We start from the raw sequence: 12,409 nt of genomic DNA on the forward strand, positions 1-12,409 counted from the left end.
TAAATACTGATCAATTGCATAGTTTGATTTATCTACCCTCTTGCCATTGCTAGTGGGCCCCTTAGTATATCATACTAGAGCCTTGCACTCATTGAAACAAACATCTTCCTCAGCCTTTTTCTTGCTCTAGCCGACCAAGAGAGGGAGAGAGTGAGAGAACTTGTCTTTCAACTTGCGAATTGCTTACTAATTGAAGTGTGGATTGCTAGATTGAACCTCAAGACTAGTAATTAAGGACCTTAGGTATGAATTTCACCTTCTCATTCTTGTGATTGAACTAATTCTTGCATGGTCCATGTTAAATTGTAGAGCTAAGCTATGTTTTAGTTCATACATGTTAATATAGAGCATAGTTCATGCATGCATGTTTGAATTGATGAGTTTTGAGTTGTTTTCATGGCAAAGTGTTACATGCATGTTCATGTCTTGAGTGTGGGCCATGTTTTTATCATGTTTTGGAAACAATTGGCTCCTTGGAGCATCAAATTGGAGCTTTGAATTGATTTCAATTCATGCATGTTTGCATGTTCTCCATGTTCATGAAAATGGTTTGAAATTGGGTTTGAATTAAACACCCTCGGGCCTTGATTTCTCAAAATTGAGCTTTGAACCATGTTATTCTATGTGTTTATAAATGTTTTCCAGAAAATGGGGCCAAGAGGATTGGTTTTTATGCTTTTGAACTTGAGTTTGAGCTTGGAGGTGCAATCTGGGATTTCCAGATTTTGCACTCCCGCTCGAGCGGGGGGAAATGCCGCTCGAGCGTGGAATCCGAGCATCCTGTATCTCTATACTGTTTTACAGTCCGCTCGAGCGGAGCATTGGGCGCTCGAGCGGAGTCATGTCTCAAGCTCGAGCGGGCGTCGAGCGGAGATTTCACCCATCCAGTACTTTTACAGTACGCTCAAGCGGGAAAGTGGACGCTCGAGCGTGTACCTTTGTTGCGTGACCGCTCGAGCGGGTAAATCTGCGCTCGAGCGGGACTCTGTTTTCTGAAAATGCTTTTGAATGTGCATCTTTGCATCCTCATCCCATTCTAGGCATTCTTAGGCCTAGTTTAAGACATCTTTTGAGGATATAGATGTAGAACACACCGAGGCATTAGGGATTAAATTATGTTACCTCCCAACTGTGTAGCTTAGTGTGTTCAATCTGTTAACTGTGTAGGGTTGGCGACTGGGGAGACACGCTCTAGCATACTGTAGCCCGAACTCTGTGAGTAACGATTGTGTAAAGATATGTTCACAAATGATTATTTTCTGAACAAATGAACTGTATTGTTTCCGAACTGATTACTGATTAACTGAATGAATGTATGTCCTATATTCTGAACTGTATTGTGGCATCCTTAGCACCTACTGTTACTGTTACTGTTACTGTTACAGAGATCTCTGTCGGTTCCCTTGTTGGAACCACTACTGTCTACTGACTGATGGCCATCCTTACTGTTCGGTCTTCTAGACCTACTGTTTACTGTTATGCTAACGGATGTACCACATATGACTGTCTACTGTACTGAACAACTGAATGACTAATTGAAATGAACTGTTTTCATACTGTAAGGACATTCATTCTTAACCTCTTTACGCATTATGTTATTCACTGGGCTTTAGCTCACTGCTCATATATGTATGTAGGTGTTCAGGCACCGGACCGCGGCTAGGAGCGTCAGGGTTACTCCAGTTTTGTCAAGCCAGCCTATGTGCCTCACTGCGAGGTTCCGAGCCTAACGTGTTAAGGCTTAGGGGTGTTTTACTTTTCCCCCTTCTGTACCGTCTACTGTTCTGTATAGACTGAATGTTTACTGTACTGTTATCAAGGGATTAGATCCCTGTACTGAATGTCTGTAAATGCTTGTATAGCCTGTACTGTTGTGAATATACGAATGCATGAAAAATCTTTTTGGCATACAGACTGTCACAGCTCAATGGACACTATTCATTTACTGTATTGGCTTCCGCCAGGCCCTGTACTCTGTTTTACTATGCTACTGTTCTGCAGGCCTTCGGTAATCTCGGATTACTGGCCGGTTACGGTGCTAAACCCATAGGGCCGGGTTTGGGTCGTGACAGGTTGTGAGTTCTCTAATGGTTTTAATTACTTACTAGTCCAAATTCTTGTTCTGCATTTGAATAGCATTCTCATGATCTTTGGTGGTTTTAAATCATGATTACTCAACACTCAATATGCTTGCTAGATGGTAAAAAACTTGGTATTCTATCATTAAAAATAAGTACAGGATTCAAGCCAACAGGTGGGATTCAAAAGTGATTAACTAGAGAAATTCATGTGCTCCTTGGAAATGCATTTCTCAATTGTTGGATTTATTCTATGATTTAATTTGTTTCATAAGGATAAAATTCTTAGAATATGTAGAATTAAGGTCCATCTTGCAAAATCATTCGCAACACAAAACACACAAAAAACAAAAATAGAATAGTAAAGTATCAAGGTATGTTTGAACTCACAGATCAGACAGACGATACACATTTAAATTGCATACAAATTGTAAAACCAAGAAAATGGGAGAGACCCAGTTTACAGAGGAACAAGGAAAGTTTGTGCTATACATATATATATATATATATATATATCTAAAGAGAGAGAGAGGGTTTATGAGTTGCATAGAAGGGGCAGACAGAGAGATAGAAGGATCCATACCTTGAGGAAGAGGTCGATGGAGGGAGTTGCAGACAACGTTGAAGGAGAAGATCGATTTCGCTGAAAGAGCAGATAGATTTCGCGGGAGAGACGTGTTTGGAGATCGATTTCACACTGAAGAAGCATATCGATTTCGCGGGAGAGACGTGAGTAGATCGATTTCGCAGGAGAGACGAGTTTGGAGAGCATTCAATCACTCTTCAATTGAAGCCAGCGGAGAAGCTGCGAGGGAAAATAGGAAGCCATTTAGCCAGCCCGTTGGAGTGAGAATATTAGGCTGATATGAGCTAAAATAGCTAACAGTACCAATATACCTCTTCCCTTGGAGTTGCTCTTATATGATACAGGGACTTTTTGGGAAGTGAGTTATAATCTACTTCTCATATTGGCCCCGTTTGGTAAAGCTGTGGGAAAGTGATTATAACTTATAGCCTAACAGCTTATAGCTTATAACTATGAACATAAGCTAATTTTTGACTTATAAATTAAGCTTCTCCTCCCCCACTCAAAGAATAAGTTGATTTTTGACTTACAAAAAGCTATAAGCTGTATTATTAAGCTGAACCAAACACATCAAAATAGCTTAAATTAAGCTAAAAGCTGAAATAAGCTGGAAATAAGCTCTACCAAACAGGGCCATTATAACCCACTTCACTCTCTCACAAAAAGTTGATTATAATTAGCTTTTAATCAGCTTTTAACCAAAAAACTAATTATAACAATCTTCCCAAAATAATCCACAGTAAGAAACCACAATATAAGTGGTCCACATTTTTACAAGTTGTTCAGAATGTTGTAACATTTTGAACAACAAAAAGTCAATTAAATCAATTTTTTTTTTTTTGGAAAAAATTCAAACTTCATAAAATTAAATTAGTCTAATACAAATTTGTCCTTTTGACATCTAGCGCTATCCTCTACTCCGCCACCTCCTTAGTTTCTGATCCACCACTCTTCCCAAATCTCCTCCTTCTTGCCTCCGCCCACCTTCTCATTCTTTTTCTTCTTATTTTCTTTCATAGGTCTGAAAACCGTAAATCTCTATTCACTTTCTCTCATTATTGTTTCACAAAGGTGCTCCAAGAGATTATTAAGCTGAGGTGAACGAGAACTGTGGAAAAGTCCTAGATGTAGGGGACTGCAGGAAATGGAGGGTGGCTGTGTTGTAGATAACGATTTTTTAACATTTTTAATTTGAAATTAAAGTATGACTCAATTGCCAGTTGACATGGGTCTGAGTAATTTTGTATTCTCTTAAGTGAAAAGATTGCAATACAAAAATAATGAGCCGAAATCATTAAATTGTGAATGAGAAATGTCTTATAAAGTGGGTATCAATAAAATTGGGATTAAATTTGGACTTAATCTTAGTTTTGACTGGGCTTAGGCTTGTACTTGTGCATGTACTAGGTTTTATCTTGGACTTGGACTTGGACTTAATCTTGAGCTTGAGCTAAACTATGTTGTGTTGGGCTTAACTTGTGCATGTGTTTGAGAATTGAGCTTAGATCGGATCGTGACCCAACATTAGTATCCATTTTGTGATCCATCTAGTTGGTTTATTCAAATATCATTATATACATATTTATTTGTATATATTAAGTACATGAGAAATGTAAATTTTTGTAACTCTCATCTTTTGATGATGGAGTTGATATATGGCCATAGGTTTTCAACAATTGTAACTCTAGCCCTAATGGCTAGAGTTAATGACCTTGGTTAATGGCATTTGATGGCCCAATTGATGTATAACCTTCATAGCCAGGGATTCCCCTACTTATATAAATAGAGGCATCTCCCTCCCAACTTGGTAGGATAATTTTTGGAGAGATTTTTGATGGAAAATGGAGATGGTGTTTTAAGATAAAAAGTTCGATTTTTTTTTTTTTTTCACCAAAGAATTTTTTTTCTATTTTCTTTTGCTAACCTCTTCTTTGGTTCTTGTTAGAGAGAGTGCTGCCATTGTCAAGTTCGCCAAAGTTATTTAGAAGGTGTTTCTGCATTAGCTGATTTCGATGGTCGTATCTTGAGAGCCGGCGTACTTCTAGTACCCATCGGGAAGCGGTGAATCTGTTTTAAGAAAACTGTGTTATCACACAGGCTTTAGTTTGCATCTCTTATCTTTTGTTCTTTAAACTTTTAGATTTGAACTATTTCTTGCATATTATTTTATATGTTCATAGGAATCCATCTTATAATATATTCCATGATGTAATATAGTTTATTTATGTAGTTTTAGTCGTGTAGTTTATTCTATATTTCATTCTTTAATAATAATAAAAAGTGTTTTTATCATTTCTATTTATTTTATTTTATATATTTTTCTTATATTATTATGGAAAAATACCAATAGGTTACAAGGGCAAGGAATGAGTAGTGGTCACAAGTTAAGGGAGGGTTGGAGGTAGACAGCTGATGGTCAGAAATAGAGAAAGGAATGGCTTTAGAGTAAGGGTTTGGAATGATAAAGGGTGTAAAAAGTGTAAGTTTTAATAATACATATAACCAATAATAATGCGGAATTAAACTTTACAGGATCTTGAATTCAATACAACTCAATAATAAAACGAGCATACCTTTTGTCAGCCATTGAATTAGAGAAGTTGAGAAAATACCCCTTAGAGTTGAACCTTTAATTTTTGGCTCATCTTCTTCTCTCTGTCTCTCTTAATTAGGATGACTATAAAACTTAGAGTGATGGAAAATACTTATCATATGAAAGGGGAGCCACCCATCCTTATATAAAGGAGAGAAGAGGGCCAGATAAACTTTATCAGAAGAATTCCTAATTCATCAAGGTTTCCTTTTTATCTTAGAAGAGTGATTATATTAAAATTCTAATTACTGAACTTTATATATAATATTGGCTTTATCTAATTGTGGAGTCCAAATAAAATAAAACATGTAAAAATATGTAGGTTATTGGGCCACACTGGAAAATAAATCCAACATTCTCCCACTTGGCCCATTAAGCCGATTATGATGCAATTATGAGTTTTTTCAAAAAATATGCAACTTATAAAAAATTTTAACTCATTGGATTCCACACTAAAAACTTTAACACGTGATCACGAATTTTTAAAAATAGCCAATAAGTTCAGATATATTAGAAACTATAATACTGTGATTACTTCAGATCACCAATGTGAGTCATAGCGGTTATATAACATTTATGTCATATTTCCTTCTATGCACTACACCATTGATAACCTTCACCAACCCAGTCCTTTATCGGGATATATAATTATTTGCCTGAAAGGCCCCTGTAATTTATCTTGTTAAGACATTCCCTGTTTATCAATATTCAATTTAATGTGTACAAACACTTTTAGAAACAGGAAAATTAGAAACAAAATTATTATTGTGCAAATAGTGTCAAATAAAAATAAGCACTCACGAATTAACCATACACATCAAGCGTTGCTTAAAAGACCCATCCTGATAACATGCTCTTTGCATGTCTTTGGTGGCAATCCCTTTGTGAATGGAACAGCAATCATAAGAGAGGTGCTTAAGTTTTCAATTAACACTTGTTGTTTCTGGACTCTTTCTCTAACAACTAAGTACTTTACTTCCATGTGTTTGGAACCACTAGAGTACTTTCCATTCTTAGAGAAGAAAACTGCTGCGGTATTGTCACAATATATCTTCAGCGGCCTGGCAATTGAGTCAACAACACCAAGTCTTGAGATAAAATTTTGTAACCATAAAGCATGATTTGTAGCCTCAAAGCATGCCACAAACTTAGCCTCCATAGTAGATGAAGCAATAGTGGACTGCTTCACACTCTTCCATGAAATTGCTCCACTAGCTAGTAGAAAAACAAAACCTGATGTAGATTTTCTACTATCAAGGCAACCAGCAAAATCTGAGTCTGAGTATCCGATAACTTCCAACTGTTCTAATCTCCTATAGGTGAGCATATAGTCCTTTGTTCCCTGAAGATATCTCATAACTTTCTTCACTGTTTTCCAATGTTCCATTATAGGATTACTTTGGAATCTTCCCAATATTCCAACTGCAAAACTAATAGCTGGCCTGGTACATGTATGGTCATACATCAAGCTCCCTATAGTTGATGCATATGGAATGTCTTTCATTTGTTTTCTTTCCAAGTCATTCTTTGGACACTATTTTTCACTTAATTTATCACCCTTCATGATGGGTGCATCACCGACTGAACAAAACCGCATATTGAATCTCTCCAAAACACGATCAATATATCCTTTTTGAGATAGTCCTAGCAATCCTCGAGATCGATCCCTAAAGATCTCTATACCAATAACATAGTTTGCCTCATATCGACCATTTTAAAGTTCTTGGAGAGATATTCCTTGGTTTTATGCAATAAGTCAAGGTCATTACTAGCTAACAAAATGTCATCCACATATAGCACCAACATTATGAATTTGCTCCCACTAACCTTCAAATATATGCACTGATCAACTGCATTTTCCTTAAATTCAAAAGAGGTAATGGTATCATTAAACATTAAATACCATTGCCTAGAAGCTTATTTAAGGCCATATATGGATTTCTTTAATTTGCAAGCTAAATGTTTTTTACCTTTCTTTGCAAATCCTTCGGGCTGCTCCATATAAATTTCTTTATTCAAATTCCTATTTAAAAAAGCAGTTTTCACATCCATTTGATGCAACTCTAAGTCATAATGAGCTACCAATGCTAGGATGATTCTAAGCGAGTCCTTCTTAGATACTGGAGAGAAGGTCTCTGTATAGTCTATGCCTTCTTTTTGAGTAAAATCTTTGGCAACAAGTTTGGCTTTAAATCATTTGATATTGCCTTTTGCGTCACGCTTGGTCTTGAAGACCCATTTACACCTGACTTTTTTTGCAGTTATTAGACAATTCGATGAGATCCCAAACATTATTTTGTTCCATGGATTTTAACTCTTCATTTATAACATTGACCCATTTAGAAGAATCATCACTATTCATAGCTTGTGAAAATGAGACTGGATCTTTGTTAATCCCAATATCAAAATCAGATTGCTGTAGATACACCATGTAATCATTTGGAATGACAGGCTTTCTTTCCCTCTGAGATCTTCTCAGAACGGCCGGTTGTGGTGGTTCTACAATATTTTCAATGGTGGTATCTTCATGAAATGGTGAAACATGAGGTGGTGAAGGATTTTCATTATGTTGTTCGTTTCCCTCAGCCTGTGGAATAGTCTGAGGAACAACAATTTTTCGATAAGGGTCAAATGTTGGCATATCTACCCTAATTTCCTCGAAATTCACCACTCGTGTTTTCTCACTCCCACTAATTTCACCATTCTCTAGGAATCTAGCATTACCAGTCTCTACTATCCTCATACTGTGATTAGGACAATAAAATTTGTACCCTTTAGACTTGTCTGGATAACCAATGAAATATCTAGATATTGTTCTTGAGTCCAAGTTTTTCTCTTGTGGGTTGAAGATTCTTGCCTCTGCTGGACAACCCCAAATATGTAAGTGTCTCAAACTAGGTTTCCTACCAGTCCACAACTCAAAAGGAGTTGTTGGGACCGCCTTACTAGGAACCCTATTTAAGATATACATTGCAGTCTTTAAAGCTTCACCCCACATTGAAATAGGTACAATTGAGTAACTTAACATGCTCCTAACCATATCTTTCAGCGTACGATTACGCCTTTCAGCAACTCCATTTTGCTGTGGAGTACCAGGCATTGTATATTGAGCACAAATGCCTTTCTTTTCTAAGAATTTGGCAAATGGGCCAGGATTTTGGCCTGACTCATCATATTTACCATAATATTCACCACCCATATGTCTAATCTCACTATTTTAACATTTCTATCTAATTGTCTCTCGACTTCAGTTATGCACACCTCAATGATGTCAACAGCCTAAGACTTTTCATGAATTAGATACACATATCCATAACGTGAGAAGTCATCTATAAATGTGATAAAATATTTTTCACCACTAAGACATGGGATGTTGAGTGGCCCGCAAATATCTGTATGAATTATCTCAAGAAGCTCATTACTTCTTGTGGCACCTTTCTTGGTGTGTTTGGTTTGCTTTCCTTTAATGCAATCCACACATATCTGAAAATCAGTGAAGTCTAGGTTTTCCAAAATCCCATTTTTCACCAATTTTTCAATTCTATTTCTAGAGATATGCCCCAACCGTCTATGCCACAAGATTGAGAATTTTTCATTAATTAGACCACGTTTTAAACCAATATTCGAATGCAGAGTTACTAATGATTATGCAAACTCATGATTTAAGGTAATTTTATATAAACCATCACATAAATTTCCAGAACCAATCACTTTTGAATTAAACATTAAATTGAGTTTTCCACAATTAAATAAAACTGAATATCCAACACGATCTAATTTGGATAACGAAACTAAATTCCTAGAAATTGAAGGAACATAAAAAGTGTCTTCTAGGTCCATCTGATGACCTGTCTCTAAGATCAATCGATAGGTTCCTACAGCTACGACTTCAGCTTTGAGACGGTTCCCCATATAGACAAATCTTTCACTTTCCTTCGGTTTCCTGGTTGAGAGGTATCCCTGCATGTCATTTGTAATGTGGGTCGTGGCCCCAAAGTCAATCCACCACGTATTAGAAGTTACTTCAGCAAGATTTGATTCATAACAAACAAAAGAAAATTTCTTACCTTTCTTTTCGAACCAAGCCTTTCGCTTGTTGCAGTCTTTCTTCACATGTCTCTTCTTGCCACAAAAGTAGCACTTGACAGTGAAACCATTCTGAGCCTGATTTTCTTCCCCAAGTTCATTCTTTTTCTTTGGTGGATTTTTCTTTGATTTTACAAACCTACCCTTCTTTTTCTTTATAGCTCCATGAGTTACAACCAATGCAGTTTGACGTCCTTCCTCCCTCAACCTCACTTCCTCCTGAACACACATATTAGTCAGCTCATTCAAACTCTACTTATCTTTATTGGTGTTATAGTGAATTTTGAATGCGCCGAATTGTGATGAAAGTGAGTTGAGAATAAACTGCACGAGGAAAGTTTCATCAACTTGCATTCCTAAAGTTTTAAGCTTTGCAACTTTGTCAGCCATATTGAGGATGTGATCTTGAACTCCTCTGTTGCCATCATATTTCATTGTTGTCAATTCGGCCATAATAGTGCCAGCAAGTGACTTGTCAGCAGATCTAAATCGATCTTCAGCAACCTTTAAGTATTCCAATGCATTAACAGTTTGAGGTAAGGAGGCCTTGATGTTATTTGCAATGGTCATCTTCATGAACATCAAACTGAGTCTATTGGACCTTTTCCAAGATTCAAAAAGGGCAACTTATTCTGTAGTACTATATTCATTAATGTCTACAGGTTTATCTTCAAGCAATGTCGTATCGAGGTCCAACAAACCCAGTGTAAACTGAACATGTTCATACCATTCTGAAAAATTCAAGCCAATAAGTAGAGGGACGCCCGATGCAAGAGAGTGCAATGAGGTGGGAACTTTCACTGAAATAAGATAGAACAATATACATATTAAAGCTTTGAGAATTATGATGAACTATTGATATCACATAAGTCTTTCCTTTGGGCAAAACTTAGGTATATCTATTGTCCACTCGTCAAGAATCACTTATGTAGGTCTAAAGCAATTTATGCAATTTTCCAGCTAGTCATGTTACCTTTGGGTATTCAATTCTAATCTGTCAAATTACATAAGTTACATTATCCTACTCAGTTTATAATTATTTGAAAGTGACTCTCCTTTGGGCTAGTCTCAATCTCCTAATTATAACTGCAATTGAGAATATTATCGACCTTAATATTACCTTTTTAACAATTCTTTTATGTAGTTCTATATTCATAAGTTTTACAAATCTAGGCCACTTTGGCAGCTACTAAATTAGTAAACTTTATGAATAAGGAACTAACCAACAATATTCTCTATTCATTAATTTTGAGTTATTTAATTATCATTAATTCAATCACAATTTTAATGAGATCACTATTTTATGATTTCTAAAATTTCTTTTATGTGATTGCAATTACCAATATAATAATAATAATAATAATAATAACTCTGGATGAACATGAATATTTATATATCAAAAACATGTAATATAACAATCATGAATATCTCATACAATGGTTAATAAGAATTACACCTAATATGAATTTACCACTTTAATATTTAATATTCAATGTCATAAAACTATATCATGATATCAATTTTAAATTATGAAAATATATAAATATTTAATAATAATAATAGACAATAAGTGTGCATAATTAAACAAGGCAAAAACATAACCCTCTAATATGATACAATCAAATAAATATATTTATTTAATAGACCCAACGATTCAACAAAATTCTAAGATTGCTTTTAATCTATGTACTTTATTATAATTATGATGATTATAATAATTATTATTATTGTTTAAAATTAATAATAAATCAAAACATGCATATTCACATTTACATGCCATTCACCACTCGTAACGTGGCTTGTATTACTCACCATTTGTTTCCAAGGCCGCATCTCTGCGGAAAGAGGCCCAGAGAATTTCCTGCCTAACTTAAATAGGAGCACTATGTAAAGATCATTTAAATAATTATGAGTTATAATAATTAGTCATAAATATATATTATTCCAAGGTGTATTGCTTCACAAAACGAAAGCTCTAATACCACATGTAAGTTTTAATAATACATATAACCAATAATAATGCGAAATTAAACTTTACAGGATCTTGAATTCAATACAACTCAAAAATAAAACGAACATACCTTTGTCAGCCATTGAATTAGAGAAGTTGAGAAAATACCCCTTAGAGTTGAACCTTTAATTCTTGACTCACCTTCTTCTCCCTATCTCTCTTAATTAGGATGACTATAAACTTAGAGTGATGGAAAATACTTACCATATGAAAGGGGAGTCACCCATCCTTATATAGAGAAGAGAAGAGGGCCAGATAAACTCCATCAAAAGAATTCCTAATCCATCAAGGTTTCCTTCTTATCTTAGAAGAGTGATTATATTAAAATTCTAATTACTGAACTTTATATATAATATTGGCTTTATCTAATTGTGGAGTCTAAATAAAATAAAACATGTAAAAATATGTAGGTTATTGGGCCACACTAGAAAATAAATCCAACAAAAAGAAGATGAAAAGTTAGAGATAATGTTGTATTTAAAATTATAGAGGGTGTAACGAGATAAAGTGAAAATTTTAAATTTTAGAAAAGGAAGTAATTACAAAATAGGTGTAAGGAGTTATTTTGTTATAGAAATAGAAACTCTCATTTGCGTCCAATTTGAAATAATTCATTATCTTTTACATTGGACTAATGGTTGGGTACGTGCATTGCACGTGGTACGTTATTTTTCATCAACTGTTAGAACTGTAATTATACGTGTCTCTTAAAGTCTTATGTGATATGCATACAAAGTATATAGATTTGTATAGATAAATTGATCTGTATCTAAAATATAACTAAGCAAAAAATGAATACATACTTGACTGAAAAATTTAAATGATAAATGAGAAAATTTATACTCCATCCGTCCCAAAATAATAGTCCCTTTTGGGGAATCCAACTTTTTTTTGGTTGTATAATTATTGCACTTTAAAAAAATTAATTTTTCAAAATTACCTTTTGATAGTAGATTTTTTTGGAGAATATCAATGTCATAATTGTACTTTTTATGTTATTAATGAATTTAAAAGAAGGGCAAAATAGAAAATTTATATTATTTTTATACTTGATT

This window comes from Camellia sinensis, chromosome 3 (genome assembly GCF_055761805.1).
Source record: "Camellia sinensis isolate YWXY chromosome 3, ASM5576180v1, whole genome shotgun sequence".
NCBI classification, from domain to species: Eukaryota; Viridiplantae; Streptophyta; class Magnoliopsida; order Ericales; family Theaceae; genus Camellia; species Camellia sinensis.